The sequence below is a fragment of the Pongo abelii genome, chromosome 16 (genome assembly GCF_028885655.2).
Source record: "Pongo abelii isolate AG06213 chromosome 16, NHGRI_mPonAbe1-v2.0_pri, whole genome shotgun sequence".
Classification (NCBI taxonomy): Eukaryota; Metazoa; Chordata; class Mammalia; order Primates; family Hominidae; genus Pongo; species Pongo abelii.
The window spans coordinates 95,870,945-95,896,316 of record NC_072001.2 but is presented as its reverse complement, the minus strand read 5'-3'; the positions used below and the strand labels follow the sequence as shown (position 1 = coordinate 95,896,316).

The 25,372-nt window shown below is 44.3% G+C and overlaps 1 pseudogene; it reads right to left on the bottom strand.

Moving 5' to 3' along the window:
• Positions 1–22,891: 22,891 nt before the first annotated feature.
• Positions 22,892–23,968, bottom strand: LOC112129039 (ferritin light chain-like; annotated as a pseudogene).
• Between the last annotated feature and the right edge of the window lie 1,404 nt (positions 23,969–25,372).

Below are 25,372 nucleotides of genomic sequence, written 5' to 3'. Positions count from 1 at the left end.
GGGGGTGATGGATAGGCCTTCCTGCAGAGTGGATGTTTATTGATTACTAAAGCATCTATTTGAGTTAATCACTATCATTTTCATCACAGTCTCATTGGTGTCTGAGCAGTGTAAGAATATCAGCTCATCTTTGAGCTGGATTTCACCCTGTATTAGTTCATTCTCACATCGCTATAAATAACTACCCGAGACTGGATAATTTATAAAGAAAAGAGGTTTGGCCTGGTGTGGTGGCTCATGCCTGCAATCCTGAGAGGTGAAGCCAGCTGGACTTCTGGGTTGGAGAACTTTTCTGTCTTACAAGAGGATTGTAAAATGCACCAATCAGTGCTCTGTAAAGACACACCAATCGGCACTCTGTGGCTAGCTAGAGCTTTGTAAAATGGACCAATCAGCACTCCGTAAAATGGACCAATCAGCACTCTGTAAAGTGGACCAACCAGCAGGACATGGGCGGGGACAAATAAGGGAATAAAAGCTGGCCACCCCAACCAGCAGCGGCAACTGGCTGGGGTCCTCTTCTAAGCTGTGGATGTTTTGTTCTTTCGCTCTTCACAATAAATCTTGCTGCTGCTTACTCTTTGGGACCGTGCTGCCTTTAAGAGCTGTAACACTCACCGCAGAGGTCCGCGGCTCCATTCTTGAAGTCAGCGAGACCACGAACCCACCAGAAGGAACCAACTCCGGACACAATCCCAGCACTTTGGGAGGTCGAGGCAGGCAGATCAGGAGGTCAGGAGATCGAGACCATCCTGGCCAACATGGTGAAACCCCATCTCTACTGAAAATATAAAAATTAGCTGGATGCGGTGGCACATGCCTGTAATCCCAGGTACTCGGGAGGCTGAGGCAGGAGAATCCCTTAAACCAGGGAGTTGGATGTTGCAGTGAGCTGAGATTGCGCCACAGCTCTCTAGCCTGGCGACAGAGCGAGACTCCGTCTCAAAACAACAACAACAACAACAAAAAAAAACAAAAGAAAAGAGGTTTAATTGACTCACAGTTCCACAGGTTGTACAAGAGGTGTGACTGGGGAGGCCTTAGGAAACTTACAATCATGGTGGAAGGATGAAGGGGAAGCAAGCACGTCTTCACATGGCAGTAGGCGGGAGAGTGACTGAAGGGAGAAGTGCTACACACTTTCAACCAACCAGATCTCATGAAAACTCACTATCACAAGAACAGCAAAAGGGGAATCCGCCCCATGATCTAATCATCTCCCACCAGGTCCCTCTCCCAACATTGGGAATTACAATTCAACATGTGATTTGGTGGGGACACAGAGCCAAACCATATCACACCCCATTCAAAACTATGAGATTATAAAATGGTCCTTCTCCTGTCACTCAGCTGACTGTAAATTCGTGCTGGCACGTCCACAGCACGGCAGACAGGTGAGTGACTCCTATGTGCTTTGGACATTTGTGACAAATAACTTTTCTGTTTCAGATATTCCAACTTAATAAAAAGGTAATATACTCATTATGTTCCTGTTTCCCAAAAGACACTGCTTGGGAATTCTGTTCTATCATCAATGGAGCTGTGATGACTCTGGATGTCACTGGTAGTGGCCAACATTTCTGCAGCTCCTTCTCAGTTACATCCTCAACACAAACTCCTCACCGGGTATGATGGTTTCCAGGATTTGATCCCTGTCCCATCTCTGTTCTCATTTCTTCACGTGCCCACACCTTCATAGTAATGTCTCCTGCTTCCTAATCACTAAGTTTTCTGAGCACATTGTAATTTTCCTTATTTCTGGCCTTACCTTTTATTTTCCTCAACTGCTAGGATGTTCTTCCCTGTCCCACATTGCCTGGTCAACTGTTTCTCAGAGCCCAGCTTAGGTCGGAGTAGGGGGGCCTTTCATTGTAGGTCAGAGCAGGTGACCCTCTAAGGCTTTCATGGTTCCTTGTGATGGACATTTTGGTGGCTCCTTCTACCCACTGCATTATAATTGTTTGCTTATATTTGTTGTATTGCAAACTCCTCTGGGCAGTGATTCTCAAACTCCTCTAGTGAGCATCAGTATCCAGGGACTTGTTAAAGCCCAGAGTGCTGGGCTCCACTCCAGAGCTTCTGATTCAGTAGGTGTGGGGTGGAGCCTGAGAACTTCATTTCTCAAAAAGTTCCCAGTTGATGCTGATGGTGCTGGTCTGGGGACCACACTGTGAGAACGCTGCTCTAGGGCAATAACGGGGCTTTCGTTCTTGGTCTTCATGTTCCTAGCATCCAGCCCACCTTGGTATAGAGCTGATAGTCAACAGGTGTTTGTTAGTGTTGAATGAATGAATGCAAAGGGGTTTATGTTGGGTACTGAATACTCCAGGAGTTCCTATCACATGCAGAAGAGAAATCTGAACAATTTCAGAGAATTGATGATGAAGATGGTGGGGGAGGCGGTAGTGCCTAGCAGACGGGAAAAACTCAGGAAGTACATGAAATCGGAGGAGGAAGGAGTGTGAATAAGGTGGGAGATTCAGGGAGAAGTGAGGAGGCAAGAGGGGTGAGAAGTAGACCCTTCCAGGCACCTTAAATTAGGGGTTTAACGCATTCATTTTGCGACTTTTAAATTTTTTAATGGAAACTTTTTAAGGCTGCAAACTTTTCTCTAAGGGATATTTTTGTGATAAGCCAGTCATCTCCGAATGTAGTTATTTTGTTGTGGTTCCGTTCTAAATATTTTGAAATTTCTATTATGATTTCTTCTTTGATCCATGCATTATCTAGAAATGTATTTGAAATTTCCAGTCATATGGGTTTTTTTCTTGCTATCTTTGTGTAATTGTTAACTGTGTTGTTGTCAGAGTATGAAGTCTGCATAATGTCTTTCGTTTGACATTTTCTTTGAGCAGAACTTACAGGTCTAGCATGGGGTTACTTTTTGTAAAGGTTCTCTGTGTTCTTGAAAACAGTGTGTGTTTTCCACTTGTAGGCTATTGTGTTCCACAGGTGTCTAATGGGCAAGTTTGCTAATGGTACCATCTTTATTATCTTTATTCTTATGAGTCTTACTATATTCTTTTTTTTTTTTTTTTTTTTTTTTTGAGGCAGGGTTTTATTCAGGCTGGAGTGCAGCGGCAGGATTACGGATCACTGCAGCCTTGACCTCCCCGGCTCAGGTGATCCTCCCACCTCAGGCTCCCAAGTAGCTGGGACTGCAGGGGCACACCAGCACACCTAGCTAATTTTTTTATTTTTTGTAAAGACAGGGTTTCGTCATGTTGCTCAGGCTGGTTTTGAACTCCTGGGCTCAAGTGATCCTCCTTCCTTGGCCTCCCAAAGTGCTGAGATTACAGGGGTGATTCACTGTGCCCAGCCTGACTCTTATTATATTCTCACTCTTTCTTTGTCAGATCTATCTGTCCATTACTGGGAGAGGAGTGTTAGAATCTCCCATTATGATGGTTGATTTATCAAGTTTTCCTTGCAGCTATGTTAATTTTTGCTTTATATACGTTAAAAGTTAGACTCACTTCTTTCTGATGAGTAGAACCTTTTATTATGTTGTTTCCTTGTCATTGCTAGTAATTCTCTTTGTCTTACAGCCTGTTTTGTTTGATAATGTAGCAATATAAACTTTCTTTTAGTTAGTATTGGCCTGGTATAATATTCTCAATCTTGACACCCTTGACTTTTCTGTGTGTCTGTGTCTTCCTTCCCTCCCCTCCCATCCTTTCTTTTTTTTTGTTTTTTTTTTTGAGATGGTGTCTCACTCTGTCACCCAGGCTGGAGTGCTGTGGTGCAATCTCAGCTCTCTGCAATCTCCGCCTCTCGGGTTCAAGTGATTTTCCTGCCTTAGCCTACCAAGTAGCTGGGATCACAGGCACGTGCCACCACGCCCAGCTAATTTTTGTATTTTTAGTAGGGATGGGGTTTCACCACGTTGGCCAGGCTGATACTGAACTCCTGGCCTCAAATGATCTGCCTGCCTTGGCCTCCCAAAATGCTGGGATTACAGGCATGAGTCACAGTGCCCGGCTTTTCTTTTTTTCTCTCTCTTTCTCTCTTTTTATTTCTCTCTCTCTCTCTCTCTGTGTGGCCTCTCTTTAAAATAGCAGCTATATCTAACTTAAAAAAAAGTCTAGTCTGAAAAATCTTTGCCTTTTAATTTGAAAGTTTTTCCCTTTAAGTTTACTGCAGTTATTGATTTATTTGGATTTATTTTCTACCACCTCATTATAGTCTATTGTATTTCTTCTGCTTTTTCTATTTGCTCTTCTCTTCCACCACCACCTACCCCTTGGATGATTAATGGTTTTGTTTTTCCTCTTTTTCTAGTTTTTTCTTCCTAAAATAACTATTCTATGTCTCTTTAAGAATATCTATTCTTTTGGTGGTTACCTTAGTTATTCTGAGGTACATACTAAATGAAATTTAAGATTAATGAATTTCTAAGTTCTTTCAGATAGAAAGACCTTAGAATGTTTTAGATCAGCATCTTCAAATTGGAGTATTTATGTGTATACATTCTGCAAGGTGTATGTGGATTTGTTTTAAGGAAATACATTTCCAAATCTTTTTTTTTTTTTTTTTTGAGACAGAGTATTGCTCTGTCACCTAGGGTGTAGTGCGGTGGTGTGATCTTGGCTCACGGCAACCTCCACCTCGCAGGTTCAAGTGATTCTCTTGCCTCCTGAGAATCAAGTGATTCTCTTGCTACTCAGCCTCCTGAGTAGCTGGGATTACAGGTGTCCACCACCACACCCGGCTAATTTTTTTGTATTTTTAGTGGAGATGGGGTTTTGCCGTGTTGGCCAGGCTGGTCTCGAACTCCTGGCTTTATGTGAATTGCCTGCCTCAGCCTCCCAAAGTGCTGGGATTACAGGCATAAGCCACAGCGCCTGGCCCAAATCTCCTATATTTATATGCAAATTGATCTGCCTTGAGAACTCTCCTGCAATAAAGTTGCAGTTTCCTTTCCCACTTCTTTCATAATCCCCCTTTTCCTAACTCTTGTCTATCCTGAATCTAACGATAGTACATTGGCCTAGGTGTACAAACCTTTAAGCTACCAATAAAGCTTTAATTAAAAAATATTGGCAGCTGGCCGGGCGCGATGGCTCACGCCTGTAATCCCAGCACTTTCGGACGCCGACGGGGGCGGATCATGAGATCAAGAGATCCAGACCATCTTGGCCAACATGGTGAAACCCCATCCCTACTAAAAATACAAAAATTAGTCGGGCGTCGCGGTGCAAGCCTGTAGTCCCAGCTACTCAGGAGGCTGAGGCAGGAGAATCACTTGAACCCAGGAGGCAGAGGCTGCAGTGAGCCAAGATCGCGCTACTGCACTCCAGCCCGGGAGACAGAGCGAGACTCTGTCTCAAAAAAATATATATATTGGCAGCCGAGTGTAGTGGATTACCCCTGTAATCCCAGCCTTCGGGAGGTAGAGGCAGGAGGACTGCTTGAGCCAGGAGTTGAGACCAATCTGGGAAACATAGTGAGACCCCGTCTCTACCAAAAAAAAAAAAAAAAAATTAGCTGGGTGCAGTGGTGTGTGCCTGTAGTCCCAGATACTTGGGAGGCTGAGGTGGTAGGATTAATTGAGCCAGGGAGGTTGAGGCTGCAGTGAGCCATGATTGCACCCCTGTACTTCAGCCTGGGCAACAGAGCAAGACCCCCTTGCCCCCAAAATATGCACAATACACACGTATAACGTATGTATGTATATATGTAATACACACATATAACAAATATATGTGTGTATATATAGTTAAACAAAAATATATATAAAATATATACATGCTAGATTTTCTCTTTAAAAAAAATTTTACTTTTTTTAAAACTGTTTTTTCTTTCGTTCTTTGTGGTTTGTGTGTGTGTGTGTGTGTATGCAGCAAAGCGAAACACTGATATTGGGATTGCAGCAAATGAACGTGAATCATTTATTGCAGGGCACCAAGCAAGGAGAATCAGACAGCTCATTCTTAAGATCCAAACTTCCTGATGTCTTGTAAGCAAAGGTTTTTGAAGGCAGGGGAACATTTCAGGAAAGGAGAAGTTACAGGCAAAACTGGAAATGAATACATGGAGATTATACATTGGTTTGGCCTTAGAAGATGGAATATCTTGAAGCAGGGTTAGGGGGTGGTGCTTAGAGGTCCTAGGTAGATTCAAAGATTTTCTGATTTGTAGTTGGTTGAGAAGGAGAAGCTTTCTTTAAAAAGCTGGGGTCAGCAGATGTGAGCACTGCCTTGTGGGTGTGACTTCCTCCAGGCCTCTCAGGAAGAACTTCAGGACAAAGAATGGTAGTCAAAGTGCAGTCCTCAGTTTCCCCCTTAGCTGAGGTCTACGTGCCAGCGGATCCATTTGGTGGGAGTTCTGAAAAACTCAGGGACATATGTTAAGTTGTTACGTAGGGAACCAAACACCTTGTGACTCTAACTTCCTTGGCTATTGTTTGAAGCTACTGTTACTTTCTTTTCTTTTCTTTCTTTTTTTTTTTTTTTTTTTTGCTTTTGAGACGGAGGAGTCTCACTCTGTCACCCAGGCTGGAGTGCAGTGGCGTGATCTCGGCTCACTGCAAGCTCCGCCTCCTGGGTTCACGCCATTCTCCTGCCTCAGCCTCCCAAGTAGCTGGGACCACAGGAGCCCGCCACCAGGCCCGGCTAATTTTTTGTATTTTTAGTAGAGATGGGCTTCACCATGTTAGCCAGGATGGTCTCAATCTCCTGACCTCGTGATCCGCCCGCCTCGACCTCCCAAAGTGCTGGGATTACAGGCGTGAGCCACCGCACCCAGACTTTTATTTTATTTTATTTTTTTTGAGAGGGAGTTTAGCACTTGATGCCTAGGCTAGAGTGTAGTGGTGCAATCTCGGCTCACCGCAATGTCCGCCTCCCCAGTTCAAGCGATTCTCCTTCCTCAGCCTCCTGAGTAGCTGGGATTACAGGCATGAGCCACCATGCCCAGCTAATTTTTTGTATTTTTAGTAGAGACAGGGTTTCACCATTTTTGTCAGGCTGGTCTCAAACTCCCGACCTCAGGTGATCCGCCTGCCTTGGCTTCCCAAAGTGCTGGTATTACAGGCGTGAGCCAACGCACCTGGGCTATGTTTGCATTTCTAAAGGGCTAAGTGGGAAGTGGGGAACCAGGGCAATGAGAAAAGAAGGGAGAGAAACAAATAAACTATCTCTTAGAAAAATGAGGGGCACTTGGTTACAATTCCTCACTCAAATCAGAGGTTAAGAGTTCATATGTGTCACCAGGAGCTTGTCACCAAGAAGCTGGATTCTTGGCTGCCAGAACCAAGCCACTTCTACCGACTTTGGCTGATAGATGCAGAAGCACTTGTTCTTTTAACAAAGGCTTGTGGACATAAGAAAAGCTCAGTGTCACTTTCCACACAACCCAAAGAAATATTTATTCCTGGCTCTGAGCAGGTGGTAGAAGTGGAAGAAGCTGAGATGTGGCTGTGAGTCCTGACTTCATTGCTGTCCAGGGGAGAGAATCTGAGCAGTCTAAACCTGAGGTTTCGCCAGTCTGAAATGGGGCTAATTATATAGACATATGGGTTTTACAAAGTTTTGACAAATCAGAACTTTTGTTTTATATGCTGGGTTGAAATCAAGGACCTGCTGGGTCTGTTCCTGCTACTTGTGGTTGGGTGGGGGAACAGAGGATAGATAAGAAACTGTTCATCTCAGGTTGGAACGTGCCAGGTCTTCAGCCATCCAGTGGCTTTTTAAAAAAACATTTTTATTTATATATTTTTGAGACAGAGTATTGCTCTGTTGCCCAGACTGGAGTGAAGTGGTGTAATCTTGGCTCACTGCAGCCTCCGCCTCCCAGGTTCAAGAGATTCTCATTCCTCAACTTCCCGAGTAGCTGGGATTACAGGCATGTCCACCACAGCCAGCTAATTTTTTTTTTTTTTTTTGAAATGGAGTCTCACTCTGTTGCCCAGGCTGGAGTGCAGTAGCGTGACCTCAGCTCACTGCAACCTCTGCCTCCTGGGTTCATGGGATTCTCCTGCCTCAGCCTCCCCAGTAGCTAGGACTACAGGCATGTGCCACCATGCCTGCTAATTTTTGTATTTTTAGTAGAGACAGGTTTTCACCATGTTGGTCTGGCTGGTCTTGAACTCCTGAGCTTAGGTGATCTGCCCACCTCGACCTCCCAAAGTGCTGGGATTACAAGTGTGAGCCACTGTGCCTGGCCTTTTTTTGTGTTTTTAGTAGAGACAGGGTTTTGCCATGTTGGCCAGGCTAGTCTCAAACCCCCGACCTCAGGTGATCACGTCAGCCTCCCAAAGTGCTGGGATTACAAGCATGAGCCACCAAGCCTCGCACATCCAGTGGCTTTTGATGGCTGAAGTGCAAGTTGCACCCCCTCTCTGAATTGTACCAGGCCTACAATTCACCAGATTTGCCAGGCTGGGTGGAAGGATATGTAAATCTGACTCAATTCACAGCCTCTCTTAACACTTCAATCAAAATTGCATCTAACTGAGGCTCATTCATAAACCTCATTGATGTAAACAACTGCAAATGTGGAGGAGCCCTCCCCAAAGCTTGATAATTACTTCATGATGAAAACTCAACTGTCAGAACATCATTGTTGCTATGACAACTATGAGAGAAGCTGGTTGCCCAGGGTTACCCGTGTTACCAGATGTCACTGGTGCTTGAGCGTTAGCTTCAAATGAGCCTCAGGAGCATAATGAGGAAAGGCAATGAGAACTATATAAAAGGGTCTGAATAAGAGAATGTCTTTTTTTTTTTTTTTTAATCTTAAACCCCAATAGATTCAGGAAGTGTCTATCTCATTACAGGACAATTGAGTTATATCTTGGAACCAGGGAGTCCTAAGATGACCTATCCTCTAAAAGGCCTTTCTTTCTCTTTTTGAAATTCTTTGTTAAATTTTTAATAAGTAATACACATATGTGCTTCAAGCTTTAAAAAATGCAAAAGGCGGCCAGGTGTAGTGGCTCACACCTGTAAACCCAGCGCTTTGGGAGGCTGAGGCAGAAGGATCACTTGAGGCCAGGAGTTCAAGACCAGCCTGGGCAACCTAGTGAGACCCTGTCTCTTCAAAACTAAAAATAAAGAAATTACTCTCTGGTGCTTCAAGAAACATCTCTGGAGAGTCGTGTGGTGTGAATTGGTTTGTATACATTAGTATGTATATGTATTCACACATTCATATACACTCAGGATACAGTTGGCCTAATTATCATTGGGGCCATAGGTAAAACTTATGAAAAATGTTCTCATGCTGAATTGTAATTTTCTTTTACCTGTAAAGTAAAATTTAGATCAATCCCATGTCTGTGTTTATTTTGAATATCATAGATATGCTCTACATTTAAAGAGGCAATGCTACTGGGATTATGTAGGTTCTAACTCATTTTAACAAGGGTACTGTCAGGCCTCTAAGCCCAAGCTAAGCCATCATAACCCCTGTGACCTGCATGTATACATCCAGATGGCCTGAAGCAACTGAAGAACCACAAAAGAAGTGAAATAGCCAGTTCCTGCCTTAACTGATGACATTCCACCCTTGTGATTTGTTCCTGCTCCACCCTAACTGAACAACTGACCTTGTGACATTCCTTCTGGACTTGAGTCTCAGGAGCTCCCCACCGAGCACCCTGTGACCCCTGCCCCTGCCCACAAGAGAAAAACCCCCTTTAACTGTAATTTTCCACTACCTACCTGAATCCTGTAAAACTGCCCCACCCCATCTCCCTTTGCTGACTCCTTTTTTGGACTCAGTCGGCCTGCACCCGGATGATTAAAAGGCTTTATTGCTCACACAAAGCCTGTTTGGTGGTCTCTTTACATGGATGCGTGTAACAGGTACCTGACCTGCATAAGATAACTTGAGGCCAGGCGTGGTGGCTCATGCCTGTAATCCCAGCACTTTGGGAGGCTGAGGCAGGCAGATCACCTGAGGTTTGGAGTTTGAGACCAGCCTGACCAACATGGAGAAACCCCATCTCTACTAAAAATATAAAAAATTAGCCAAGCGTGGTGGTGCATACCTGTAATCCCAGCTACTGGGGAGGCTGAGACAGGAGAATCACTTGGACCCAGGAGGCTGAGGTTGTGGTGAGCCGAGATCACGCCATTGCACTCCAGCCTGGGCAACAAGAGTGAAACTCCATCTCAAAAAAAAAAAAAAAAAGACTTGAATATTATGTTTCTTAGGACTATAATAATATTCTTCTCACAAAATGTCTATAAAATATTATCACTGAAAAATATTTTGTATCAAAATGTTTGGAGGCCGGGAGTGGTGGCTCACACCTGTAATCCCAGCACTTTGGGAGGCCAAGGCAGGCAGATCACCTGAAGTCGGGAGTTTGAGACCAGCCTGACCAACATGGAGAAACCTCATCTCTACCAAAAATACAAAATTAGCCGGGTGTGATGGCACATGACTGTAATCTCAGCTACTCAGGAGGCTGAGGCAGGAGAATCACTTGAACTTGGGAAGCAGAGGTTGCAGTGAGCCGAGATGGTGCCATTGCACCATTGCACTCCAGCCTGGGCAACAAGAGAGAGAGACACCATCTAAAAAAAAAAAAAGAAGCTTCTCCCTAACCTGCATTGATATTCACTTGAATTATTTTCTAAAATTAAGAGCTCTATGACTACCTGTAAATATTTTCACATATCATTTAAAAGTTTGTATTATTATTATTGATTTACAGCTTAATTATTATTTTTTCTTTACAGGGATGCCATTGATGTGCTTGCTTTTATGTTTTTCAGAAAAGGGTATGTTTGGATGAAAGTAAAAAAAAATAAAATCTTTCACTGTGAAAAAAAAAATTACAAGGGTGTAGCGGCACATGTCTGCAGTGCCAGCACCTGGGGAGGCTGAGGTGGGAGGATCACTGGAGCCCAGCAGTTCGAGGCTGCAGTGAGCTATGATCATGCGACTGCACTCCAGCCTGGGTGACAGAGTGAGACTCCGTCTCAAAAAAAAAAAAAAAAAAAGCCAAAGGTATATGGGGAAGTTCTTTTCTCCATGCTTACCCCACCCCACATATGCCCACTTCCTATCTTGCCCCAAAGGTATTTTTGTGCCTATACAAATCAATACAAAATATATTTTTCCTCTGCTTTTTGCATAAAACAACATATACACAGAAGAATGATATATTATTATATATAATAATATAATATATTATTATAATATTTATTTATTTACTCTGTTGCTAGGCTGGACTGCAGTGGCATGATCTCAGCTCCTGGGTTCAAGCGATTCTTGTGCCTCAGCCTCCTGAGTAGCTGGGATTACAGGCATGCACCACCACACCAGGCTAATTTTTGTATTGTTAGTAGAGACAGGGTTTCACCATGTTGGCCAGGATGGTCTCGATCTCCTGACTTCGTGATCCACCCGCCTCGGCCTCCCAAAGTTCTGGGACTGCAGGCATGAGCCACCGTGGCTGGCCTATTTTTATTTTTATTTATTGACTTTTTTGAGACAGAGTCTTGCTCTGTTGCCCAGGCTGGAGTGCAGTGGTGTGATCTCCGCTCACTGCAACCTCCACCTCCCAGGTTCAAGCGACTCTCCTGCCTCAGCCTCCTGAGTAGCTGGGATTACAGGCATGCGCCACCACATCCACCTAATTTTTGTATTTTTAGTAGAGACGGAGTTTCACCATGTTGGCCAGGTTGGTCTCAAACTCCTGACCTCAGGTGATCTGCCCGCCTCGGCCTCCCAAAGTTCTGGGATTACAGGTGTGCGCCACATCACCTGGCCAAAAGAATAATATATTATATACATTGTTCTGCACATTGCTTTTCTATCTTATTGTATTTTGAAATGATCTTATATCAATGCATAGCTTCCTCAACTTTTTTTTTTTTTTTTGAGATGGAGCCTTGCTGTGTCTCCCAGCCTGGAGTGCAGTGGTGCAATCTCAGCTCACTGTAACCTCTGCCTCCCAGGTTCAAGTGATTCTCCTGCCTCAGCCTCCCAAGTAGCTGGGACTACAGGCATGTGCCACCATGCCTGGCTAATTTTTGCATTTTTAGTAGAGAGGTGTTTTGCCATGTTGGCCAGGCTGGTCTCAAACTCCTGACTTCAGGTGATCTGCCAGCCTCTGCCTCCCAAAGTTCTGGGATAACAGGCATGAGCCACCGCACCTGGCCGCTTCCTCAACTTTTTACAGTGCAAAGTATTCTGTAATTTGGATTTATCAAATTTATTCAACCTGTCTCAACTGATGGACATTTAGGTTGTTTCCAGGACTTTGCAATCACAAAGGAGGCTGTAATGATTAGCCTTACATTAATGTCATTTTGCATGTGTGAGTTGTCTGTAGAATAATTTCAAGACATAGAATTGCTGGGTCAAAGGGTATATGGATTTGTAATTTTAAATTGCCCTCCATAGATTTTGTACTGATTTTTATTCCCACCAGAAATGTATGTGAGTCCATTTCTCCATAGCCTCAGAGTGTTTTGTCAAACTTTTAGGTTTTTGCCAATCTGGAAGGTGAGAAATGGTATCTCGGTAGAGTTAAAATCTGCATTTTTCTTGTTATGTACTTAATTTTATTGAACAATCTAGTCATATGCTTTGCTTATTTCTCTACTGGGTTGACCTTTTTTCTTAGGGGGAGCTCTTAATATATTAGCAAGGTTAGCTATTTGTGATATGAATTTCAATTTTTTTCTTCCAATTTGTCTTTTACCTTTGACTTTGGCAGTAGAGCAGAATGGATTGGAGTACAGGTTCTGAAGCCAGGCCCTCTGGTTCACATTCCAGTTGGCCAGTAGGCTGTGTGATGTTGGAAATTTACTCTCTATATTTTCTTTTCCTCATCTGTAGAATGGGTATAATCATAAAGTTTTGGTGAGGATTAAATGCATAATATATTTGAGGTATTTGGAACAGTGCTCTACATAGAATAAAATGGCCTGTAGTCCCAGCACTTTGGGAGGCCAAGGTGGGAGGACTGCTTGAGGCCAGGAATTCAAGACCAATCTGGGCAACATAGCAAGACCTCGGCTCTACTGAAAACAAAACAAAACAAAACAAAACAAAACGTAGTAAACCCTATATTTGATACCAATACCAACTCTTATTTAAATTCTTAATACTTGTACGATTCCTGGATTTTGTGTTATACTTAGAAATGCTTTAAGAAACTTTCCTGGCTGGGCGTGGTGGTTCACACCTGTAATCGCAGCACTTTGGGAGGCCGAGGCGGGTGGATCACCTGAGGTCAGGAGTCTGAGACCAGCCTGGCCAACATGGTGAAATCCTGTCTCTACTGAAAATACAAATATTAGCTAGGCATGGTGGCGGGCGCCTGTAGTCCCAGCTACTTGGGAGGCTGAGGCAGGGCAATCGCTTGAATCTGGGAGGTGGTGGTTGCAGTGAGCTGAGATGGCGCCACTGTACTCCAGGCTGGGCAACAGAGCGAGATTTTGTTTCAGAAAAAAAAAAAGAAACTTTTCTTATGCCCTCCTTGGCACTGCCCCTGATTCTTTTCACATACTGAGAAGTAGTGTGCCGAGTGGCTATGGGGGCTAGTTTTTGTGTGTGTGTGTGTGTGTGTGTGTTTTCTGAGACGGAGTTTCACTCTTGTTGCCCTGGTGAGAGTGCAATGGTGCGATCTTGGCTCACTGCAACCTTTGCCTCCAGGGTTTGCGTGATTCTCCTGCCTCAGCCTCTTGAGTAGCTGGGATTACAGGCATGCGCCTCCACACCTGGCTAATTTTGTATTTTTAGTAGAGATGGGTTTTCTCCATGTTTGTCAGGCTGGTCTTGAACTCCCAATCTCAGGTGATCTGCTCACCTCAGCCTCCCTAAGTGCTGGGATTACGGGCATGAGACAGCCACCATGCCAGGCCTAGTTTTTTTTTTTTTTTTTTTTTTTTTTTGAAAGTGGTTTTAAAATATTTTTGCTTTTTTACTTTTTTTTCTTTTTCAACTTTTATTTTAGAATTGAGGTTAGTGAAGTTCTGTAACAAAGGCATATTGCATGATGCTAGTTTTGGGGTGTGATTGGGCCTGTCAGCCAGGCAGTGAACATAATATCCAATAGGTAGCTTTTCAGCCCTTGCCACCCTCCCTTCTTTCACTCTCTAGTAGACCCCAGTGTCTGTTGTTTCTGTCTTTATGTCCATGTGTGTTCTATATTTAGCTATCACTTATAAGTAAGATGTGGTATTTTGTTTTCTCTTCCTGCATTAATTTGCTTAGGATGATGGCCTCCAGCTGCATCCATGTTGTTGCAAAGGACATGATTCCATTCTTTTTTTATGGCTGCAAGAGGGCTAGTTCTTTTTTTTTTTTTATTTTTATTTTTTGAGAGGGAGTCTCACTCTGTTGCCCAGGCTAAACTGAAATGGCGAGATCTCAGCTCACTGCAACCTCTGCCTCCCGGGTTCAAGCTATTCTCCTGCCTCAGCCTCCTGAGTAGCTGGGATTACAGCACGCTCTACCACACCTGGCTGATTTTTTTGTATTTTTAGTAGAGATGGGGTTTCATCATGTTTGTCAGGCTGGTCTCAATCTCCTGACCTCAGGTGATCCTTTGGGAGGCCTGCCTCGGCCTCCCAAAGTGCTGGGATTACAGGGATGAGCCATAGCGCCCAGCCGAGGGCTAGTTCTTGAGTCAGACAGATTTATTTCAATAGCAGCTCTGGATACTTACTAGCCGAGTGACCTTGAGGAAGCCATTTCACTTCCCTAAATGAGGATTAAAATGACACTGTTTCACAAGGTGGCAGTGGGAACTGGGACTGTGACTAGCACATGGTGATTGTGAATGAAAAGTAAATGGTGATAACTGCTTGTGTGTGTGTGTGTGTGTGTGTGCAAAGTATCAGCCACACTTCAGGGCATTTGCTTTTTGCTTCTCTGTCTTTCCAGTAGTCTGTGAGTTCCTGAAGGTCAGGGACTAAGTCTTGTTTTGTATCCCCAGAGAGATCTGTGCAGAAGGACCTCAACGAGTGCTGTTGAATAGGGAAGCAAGTTCAAGGCACTTTAGGGATTACTTAGTTTAGATCATCCTTGGCAGTTGAAAAAGGAGAAAACCAAGGCAGAGTGACTTGCCCACAGTCACAGAGTTACAATAGAAGTTGGAGATTTTTCCATCCAAGGCTCGTTCCACCACCATACAAGGCAGAAGCTGGGTGGAGGAGGGAAACCTGCCACCCTCGGTGCCGTGTTGGCCCCAGGCCAGAAAGAATGGTGTTCAATGTCTGTCATAGCAGGTATCTCTTCCAATCACTGTACAGCGAGGTCTCTCATTCCAACTTCTGAAGCATCATTCATTTTCCTTGTTTGTGGTAGACCCATAGAAACATAAAAAAAGTATAAATTGAAAGTTGAGCCGAGTGCGGTGGCTCACGTCTGTAATCCCAGCACTTTTGGGAGGCCGAGGTTGGAGGATCACCCGAGGTCAGGAGTTCGAGACCAGCCTGACCAACATAGAGAAATCCCGTCTGTACTAAAAATACAAAAAATTACCCGGGTGTAGTGGTGCATGCCTGTAATCCCAGCTACTCAGGAGGCTGAGGCAGGAGAATCACTTGAACCCGGGAGACAGGTTGCGGCGAGCTGAGATTGCGCCACTGGGACTCCAGCCTGGGCAACAAGAGCAAAACTCCGTCTCAAAAAAAAAAAAAAAAAAAAAAAGAAAGTTCAGTCAGATTTAATATTTCCGGGACTTGGTTATTCCATTTCTAAAATAGGAGCAGTTATTCTTTATTCACTCGTTCATTGAACAAAACATCTGTAGAGCCTCTGTGGCTGCAGTCTGGCACTATGGTGGAACCGTGGCTGCAAAGATGAACAGAATGACAGCTCTGCCCGCGGAGAGCTCAGAGAACCGCAGAGCGACCACCTCAATGATCCATAAACCACGGCTCACTCTTTGGATTGCCGGGGCTTCGCAGCGTGGACACTGAGCTTTGGAGAACACAAAGCGAGGAGCTGTTTGTTTGGCTTGGAGCAGAGTTAACTAAACATCGAAGAAGATGTGACATTTAAGCTGCCTTTTGAAAGATAACTAAATGTACCTAGTTTATTGTCTTTGCTGCTGTTTGTAGATTTATCTGGACTGATGATACTCTTTATGTGACAGGCTTTGTTGGGAGCAGATGCAGAGATTATTCAGAAACTCAGGGATTTATATTTTTTTTTAATTTTTTTTTTTGAGATGGAGTCTCACTCTTGTCGCTCAGGCTGGAGTGCAGTGGTGCGATCTCAGCTCACTGCAAACTCTGCCTCCTGGGCTCAAGCGATTCTCCTGCTTCAGCCTCCCTAGTAGCTGGGATTATATGTGCCCGCCACCATGCCCAGCTAATTTTTGTATTTTTAGAAAAGACGGATTTTAGTAGAGACCATGTTGGCCAGGCTGGTCTCGGTCTCCTGACCTCAGGTGATCTGCCGGCCTCGGCCTCTCGTATACTTCTTTGATGTGATGATGCATCCTCTAGTCAAGGTCTTGCAATCCTTTCCTCAATTTTTGCCCCCCGTGTGAGGATGAACCACTTAGCAAATAAAAGTACAAGACTTGGCCAAGTGTAGTGGCTCATACCTATAGCCCCAGCACTTTGGGAGGCCGAAGTGGGAGGGTGAGCCCCAGAGTTCAAGACCAGCCCAGGCAACATAGTGGGACCTCGTCTCTGCAAAAAAGGAAAAAATCAGCTGGGCATGGTGGCGTATACCTGTAGTCCCAGCTACTTGGAGGGACTGCTTGAGCCTAGAAGGTCAAGGCTGCAGTGACCTGGAAGGTCAAGGCTGCAGTGAGCCGTGTTTGTATCACTGGGCTCCAGCCTGATTGACAGAACAGGACCCTGTCTTGAAAAAACAAAACAAAACAGACAAAACAAAACAAAACGGGACTTTAAGCCAGGTGTGGTGTCATGTGCCTGTAATTCCAGCTACTAGAGTGTGAAGTAGGAGGATCACTTGAAGCCAGGAGTTCAAGGCCAACCTGTGCAACATAGTGAGACCCTATCTCTAAAACAGAAACAAAAACAAAACAGGACTCCAATTAAATGGAGCTTCAAGTAAATAATATTGTAACAGAGAAATCTAAGGTAGCTGTCTCCATCTTGCTTCTAACCCCACAAGCTACCTGCCTTTGCTCATTCCTGCACATAGGCTGAGATAATCATGAAAATAATTTATAGCTTAGGCTGGGTGTGGTGGCTAATGCCTGTAATCCCATCACTTTGGGAGGGCAAGGTAGGTGGATCATCTGAGGTCAGGAGTTCTAGACCAGTCTGGCCAACATGGTGAAACCCCGTTTCAACTAAAAATACAAAAATTAGCCAGGCGTGGTGGCAGGCGCCTGTAATTCCAGCTACTCGGGGGGCCGAGGCAGGAAAATCACTTGAACCCGGGAGGTGGAGGTTGCAGTGAGCTGAGATTTCGCCATTGCACTCCAGCCTGGGAGCGAGACTTTGTCTCAAAAAAAAAAAAAAAAAAAAAAAAATCTACAGTTTAGATATGATGACTATTTCTTTTTTTTAAAACTTTTTCTTTTTCTTTCTTTCTTTTTTTCTTTTTTTTGAGTCAAAGTCTCACTCTATCCCAGGCTGGAGTACAGTGGTGAAATCTTGACTCACTACAACCCTCACCTCCTAGGTTCAAGTGATTCTTGTGCCTCAGCTTCCTGAGTTGCTGGGATTACAGACATGTGCCACCACTACCGGATGCCCGGCTAATTTTTGTATTTTTAGTAGACACAGGGTTTTGCCATGTTGGCCAGGCTGGTCTCCAACTCCTGAGTGCAAGTGATCCACCTGCCTTGGCATCCCGAAATGCTGGGACTACAGGCAAGAGCCGCTGTGCTGGGCCACTATTTCTTTTTTGAAACAGATCCCTGAGGGGACAAGGAAGCATGCATACAAGTAATGATGTTATGTTAAAGATTTATAGGCACAAGGTGGCCTGGTTTATGTCATCTGGCAAGTAGCTGATCATGAACAAGAAGTTCTGCAAACTTCTTGGACCCCTGGTGATGCCCACATATCTGTGGTCACCAATTACTCCTGACCTTACCCCACAATATAAGAAGAAGCTTGAGGCTGGTTATAGTGGCTCACACCTATAAACTCAGTAATTTAGGAGGCCAAGTAGGGAGGAGTGCTTGAGCCCAAGAGTTCAAGACCAGCCTGGGCAACACAGTGAGACCTCGACAAAAAAAAAAAAAAATTAAAAAATTAGCTGGGCATAGTGGTGCACCTGTAGTCCCAGCTCCCTGTGAGGCTGAGGTGGGAGGATCACTTGAGCCTAGGAAGTTGAGACGACAGTGAGTGTTGGTCACAACACTGTACTTCAGCCTGGGTGACACAGTGAGATTCTATTTCTTTTTTTTTTTTTTTAAAAGAAGTTTTCGGCCAGGTTTGGTGGCTCACACCTGTAATCCCAGCACTTTGGAAGGCCGAGGTGGGAGTTCAAGACCAGCCTGGCTAACATGGTGAAACCCTGTTTCTACTAAAAATACAAAAAACTAGCCCAGTGTGGTGGTGCGTGCCTGTAATCCCAGCTACTGGGGAAGCCGAGGCAGAAGAATCACTTGAACCCGGGAGGCGGAGGTCACAGTGAGCTGAGATGGAACCCGACACCACGCCTGGTCACCATTCAGTTTTTTAATACCAAACACAAGCCCCCAACTTTATAGACCTTCAGAAAGAAGGTCTAAAGCTAGATATTCTATTAAGTTTGTGTGGAATATGTATGTTATTATCCACCTTTTGGAGGATGGCTTCTACCCATTTATAACCCTGGGAGACCTGATTCGCTACAAAATCCGAGATTTTTTCCAATTTATAGATTAGCATTAAATTCCATACAACTGGTGTCCCACTACCACCAAGAGTAGGCCCCCAGGAACCCCATGAAAATCTTCCCTCATTGGAAATTGGCTTATCTTTATCTATTTTAAGGTTGGTGCTAATTTTTGTTATTGAACATTTTGACTTCTGATTGTGGGAGCTATTATGGAGACTTTCAGGGGAAGCTATTCAAAAGGCAAGCATAAGCCAGGCCAAATAGCAAGATCTGAACTAGTAAAAAGGCAGAATGAGGCCAGTCATGGTGGCGCATGCCTGTAATCCCAGGTACTCGGGAGGCTGCGGCAGGAGAATCACCTGAACCCAGGAGGTGGAGGTTGCCGTGAGCCGAGATTGTGCCACTGCACTCCAGCCTGGGCGACAGAGCGAGACTCCGTCTCAAAAAAAAAAAAAAAAGGCAAAATGAAATAAGAAGATGCTCCACAGACCCAATATAGGCCCTCACTTTTAAAAGAGGGCCACCTGGTTGTGTTTGAGCAGCATCACTTAAATTTCTTCACCCACAAATCTGCATAGCTTCTGAACAAGGTCCAGTGGGAAATCCACTTTTTTTTGTGACCCCTTTATAAAGTTCTGTAAGGGTGTACGGTAAATCCTCACTTAACATCATTGGTAGGTTCTTGGAAACTGCAACTTTAAGCAAAACGACTCTAAGAAAACCAGTTTTTTTCTCATCAACATTATAACGAAATGAGGTTGAACAAAATGACATTATTTGAGTATCTGCTGTACATTGCATTTTGCTTAAACTTGCAGTTTCCAAGAACCTATCAACAATGTTAAGCGAGGACTTACTGTATTAACACGTTTAGTAAAAAAGGATCCTACTGGATTTAATCCAGTAACATTATACAAGCAATTACTCGTACACACATAAGTACAATTAATTGTACACCATAAATACAAGTTCCCAGATCTTGAGTGTGTGATGCCTGGAAGCACAATATACCTTTTGCGGGCATCACTCAGGCGGGTTTTCTTTTCTTTTTTTTTTTTTTTTTGAGACAGAGTCTGTCTCTGTCACCCAGGCTATAGTGCAGTGGTGCGATCTCAGCTCACTGCAAGCTCTGCCTCCCGGGTTCATGCCATTCTCCTGCCTCAGCCTCCCCAGCAGCTGGGACTACAGGAGCTCGCTGCCACGCCCAGCTAATTTTTTGTAGTTTTAGTAGAGACATGGTTTCACCGTGTTAGCCAGGATGGTCTCGATCTCCTGACCTTGTGATCCGCCCGCCTTGGCCTCCCAAAGTGCTGGGATTACAGGTGTGAGCCACCGCGCCCGGCCTCAGGCGGGTTTTCTGTATTTAGTAATTATTAGATTATTAATTGGAAAAGTTAGAGTGCTGTTTGTAGCGAGTGCAGGAAATCCATTACCCGTGATGTTTAGAATATCAAGGATAGCTTTCTGCTCTTCCTTTAACATTTGAAGATGACTCTCATTGAGAACACAGAGAGGCATTAGTGTTAATGGAATTTTTTTCTGATTTTTTTGCCATTAGCCCATAAACCCAATAATTGCTCTGGTTTTGTGCTAAGGCATTAGCTTAAGCTAAAGCTTGATTATGGTCCTATAGATTTTCCTGTAGGAAAAAGGAAAATATTAGGACAGGAGGAAATGAGGAAAAAAGAAAAAGGCATAAGTCTTTTGTGATGGCAGAGAAGTTTTGCTCCATAATTTTGGGAAAGCTTTCCAAGTCTAGTATGCCATCTGCTTCTGGGGAGAAATTTCTCTCGTTACCTTTACCTTAAACTTGCCAACCAGTGTACAGTTCCAAGAATCTGAGCAGGCCCTTTTGAGCTGTGACATAACATTCAAGGCCCTGAAGCTTCACTGCATTGTGGGTGGTGAGAAGAAATTTGTACAGTTCCTTCCAACAAGGTTCAGGGGCAGTCTTCCTCTGACGTCATTTCCGGATGACCCAATCTCCAGATTTGAGACTTTGAAAAGTTTGGTTGTCCTCAGTTGATGGGTCAGTAAGAATGTCTTTACCTGTTGAAAATACACTTTGGTATAATGCATTAAAGACTTGCAGTATTTAGTCACATGAGAGTTAAGGCGAGCAGGAGAGGCATAAAGTTCTATTATTAGAGCTAGGGGCCTTCTAGTGACTACTTTATCAGGGGTCAACTTATGTTTTCCAGTGGGAATGGATCTGATTGCCATTAAAGCTAATGGTAGTATCTTTGGCCAAGGTAACTGATTTGACTCAGTTAACTTTGCCAATTTAAGTTTTAAGATGCCATTTGTTCTTTCAACTTTTCCAGGAGGCTGAGAGTGATAGGGACAATGGGAGTGTGTCTGTAACACCTTATTTAACTGCTTTATAACTTGCCCAGTAAAACGAGGTCTCCTATTGCTACAGACTTCTCCAGGGATGCCCTGTAGAGAAAACATATTTTCTAATAATTTTTTAGCTACTGTCACAACTTGACTTTCCTACATGGAAAAGCCTCTACCCAACCTGAAAACATACAGCTATGACAGGAACATACTGATACCCCATTGAGGGTGGCAACTGAATGAAGTCTATCTGTAAATATCCAAATGGTCCATTAGGTGGTGGAAATATACCCCCTGAAGTTTTGATCGTTTTCCCAGGACTATGAGTTTGATGAACCAAACATTGGTTATAAACCAGTGTTTTAGCAATTTTAGAATAGTCACCCCACCCATACTTTTTAATAATTTGGAACATTTTTTCTTTTTTGGAGACAGAGTCTCTCTCTGTCACCCAGGCTGGAGTGCAGTGGCGCCATCTTGGCTCACTGCAGCCTCCACCTCCCAGGTTCAAGTGGTTCTCCTGCCTCAGCCTCCTGAGTAGCTGGGACTACAGGCATGTGCCATTGTGCCTGGCTAATTTTTGTATTTTTAGTAGAGATGGGGTTTCACCATGTTGGCCAGGCTGGTCTTGAACTCCTGACCTCGGACCATCTACCCTCCTCGGCCTTCCAAAGTGCTGGGATTACAGGCATGAGCCATGGTGCCTGGCCTGGAACATTTTTTCTGTTCCATGATGAGTTATGAAGTGCAGAGCTTTTAACAGTGGAAGCTTTAAAGACTCAGGTAGGACTAGGTGGCCATCCAGGCCCTCTGTGAGACTGTGCTTAACATTTAATTTATATACTTTTATGTATTTATTTTTGAGAAGGAGTCTCACTCTGTTGCCCAGGCTACAGTGCAGTGATGCGATCTCAGCTTACTGCAACCTCTGTCTCCCGGGTTCAAGTGATCCTCCTGCCTCAGCCTCCAGAGTAGCTGGGATTATAGACAGGAGCCACCATGCCCAGCTACTTTTTGTATATACTTTTAGATATCAGTTTTGTTTTTCCAAATTAGGTGCATTATACTGTTTATTAATTAGGTCATCAAAAGGGAGTAGTTGACTCAGATTAATCTTATGGAGTTCATCCAAATTGCATATGCCAACAGTTTCAGCACTAGCTGATTTAGCATTAAAATCTGCTAGGGCAGCTCCTTGATATTCAGTTTAGTTTTACAGTATGGGCTTCAATCTTAATAATGGCAATCTGTGACAGTAACAGGAAAGCAGAAAAAAATTCATCTAATTGGAGTCCATTTTTGATGGGGCTCCCACTAGAAGTGAGAAGTCTTTATTGTTTCCTTAACATGCAAAAAATCACATACTACTCGAGAAAGATATACATTATCCACATAAATATTTACCAACTTGTCATTAGCTATATAACAAGCTTGGATGAGAGCAAAATCTCCTCAGGTTGAGCTGCCTTAAATTGAGGAAGAGTTCCCTTCTATAGTAGCCCATTTTGGGTGGGAATGGCATATCTTACCTATTATTTTCCTTCCAAATTTTTGGCGTAGGACCCATCAACAAAAAGTATTAACTCTGGATTATCCAACAGAGTAAACATGAGAGTTGCTATTACTTTTTTGTTTTTTCTTTTCTTTTCCCCCACCTCCCTGTTTTTTTGCTGTTGCAAAAAGCTTTATTTGTATTTGGTCCAAGGCATGGAGAGGGCTCCAGGGTGGTTAAAAAGCTGCCCAGTGGCTGGAGGGAGAGTCTCAGGCAGAAGCCCTGATGCTCTGAGGGGGCCCTTCTGGAGCTGCTGGGTTCAGTAGGCTCCTAGATCTGCTTAAGGTTGAGCCTTTCAAAGAGACACTGGTCCAGTCGGCCTGGGGGCCAGACAGCCTGCAGAGGTTGGTCAGGTGGTTGCCCATCTTTTTAATGAGTTTCACTTCCTCATCTATGAAGAGGCTCTTTAGGAAGTCACAGAGATGGGGATCTGTGTAGGCAGAACCCCGGGCATGAAGATCCAAAAGGGCCTGGATCAGGTTCTTCTCCAGGACCGTGGTGGCCTCCATGGTGTCCAGGGTTTTACTCCATTCATCTTTAAAAATTTTTTCGGCTGGACACGGTGGCTCACGCCTGTAATCCCAGCACTTTGGGAGGCCGAGGTGGGTGGATCACGAGGTCAGGAGATCAAGACCATCCTGGCTAACATGGTGAAACCCCATCTCTACTAAAAATATAAAAAAAAATTAGCCGGTCATGGTAGCAGGCGCCTGTAGTCCCAGCTACTTGGGAGGCTGAGGCAGGAGAATGGCGTGAACCCGGGAGGCAGAGCTTGCAGTGAGTGCTAGCTGCACTCCAGCCTGGGCGACAGAGAGAGACTCCATCTCAAAAAAAGGGAAACAACTTTTTTTTTCTAATTTCTAATTTTTGTGGGCACACAGCAGGTGTATATATTTATTGGGTACATGATATATTCTGATACAGGCATGCAATGCATAATAATGACATCATGGAGAATAGGGCCCCACTCATGTTGAGATGGCTTCTGGATGTCTTGGAAGACAGTGCAGCTGCCATGCTGGTTTTACATCTTCAAGAGACACTTGGTGCCCTCGTGCTTTTCCTTGGACAATTTGTAGAAAAAGTGGCCCATGCTTTCCAGAGCCACATGTCTGCAGTTGAAATAGAAGGCCAGAGAGAGGTAGGTGTAGAAGGCCTGCCGATGCCAATTGACCAGGTGGTTGACAGCTTGGCAGAATAATTCTGATGAATCTAGGAGCTCATGGTTGGTCAGAAAAGGAGCTAACCACAAAAATGGTGTTGGCTGGTCCCAGAAGCAGGAGGTGGCAGAGAAGATGGTCCGGAGGTTGCAAGTGGAGGGGAGATTGGAGAGGAGTCAGAGGCTGGAAGAGAGGAAGTCTGGGTCTGGTCCATCCAAACACTGTTTTTCTTTGAGATGGGGTGTCTCTCTATCGCCCAGACTGGAGTGCAGTGGCACGATCTAGGCTCACTGCAACCTCTGCCCTCTGGGTTCAAGTGATTCTCGTGCCTCAGTCTCCCGAATAGCTGGGATTACAGGTGCATGCCACCATGCCTGACTAATTTTTGTATTTTTAGTAGAGACAGGGTTTCACCATGTTAGCCAAGCTGATCTCGAACTCCTGACCTCAAGTGGTCCACTTACCTCAGCTTCCCAAGTGTTGGGATTACTGGCGTGAGCCACTGCGCCCGGCCAAAACACTGTTGAAGCAAGAGACAGATCCGCAGTACTGCAGAATGCACTGCCCACTATTTCTTTTTTGAGACAGAGTCTCACTCTGTCGCCCAGGCTGGAGTGCAGTGGCACAATCTTGGCCCACTGAAACCTCTGCCTCCCGAGTTCAAGTGATTTTCCCACCTCGGCCTCCTGAGTAGCTGGGATTACAGGTGCATGCCGCCATACCTGGCTAATTTTTGTATTTTTAGTAGAGACAGGGTTTTGTCATGTTGGCCAGGCTGGCCTTGAACTCCTGACCTCGAGTGATTTGCCCTCCTTGGCCTCCCAATGTGTTGGGATTACAGGCGTGAGCCACTGCAGCCAGCCAACTTCTGATACTACACTCACACAACTGTGATCATCACCATTGTCAGGCAGAGGTAAATGAACAGCAGGGGTAAGCAGGTTGCAGCATTTTAGATGGAGAGAAGAAAGAGACAGGAGAACAATTTCCTAAGATGTTAGTCTACTTGCTGAAAAATGCTGAGTTTGGTTGGAATTTAGCAGACTTTCCACAGCATTTGGGACTTGCAAATTAGGTTTATTTCCTAAAACCAGCTCATATGAAGCTTCAACCGCTAGGCTTCTGCTGCTACTGCTTTTAAACAATTAGGATACGCCTCAGCTACTAGGTCTAATTGAAGGCTATAATAGGCAATGGGCCTGTTTCCTCCCATGTTTTTGGGTAAGAACTCCTAATGCCTGATGTTAGGTTTCGAAATGAACAAGGTAAAAGATTTAGCCTGATTTGAAAGTCATAAAGCTGGGGGGTGTTGTAAGGCCAATTTCCTGGTGAAAAGCCTGCTCATGACTGTCTTCTTAAGGTAATGGCTCTGGGACTGTGTTTCTAGTGAGCTCATACAATGGTGAAGACATCACAGAAAAATTCAGGGTCCAGGATCTGCAATATCCTGCAAGTGTAAGAAACCCTCTTAATTGTCTTTTGGTTGTAGGCTGAGAAAAACTTTGAATGGTTGAGAGAGAAATCTCTTCAGCAGTCAAGTCATATCCCAAATAGTAAATTAATTAATTAATTAATCTATCTATTTTTGAGG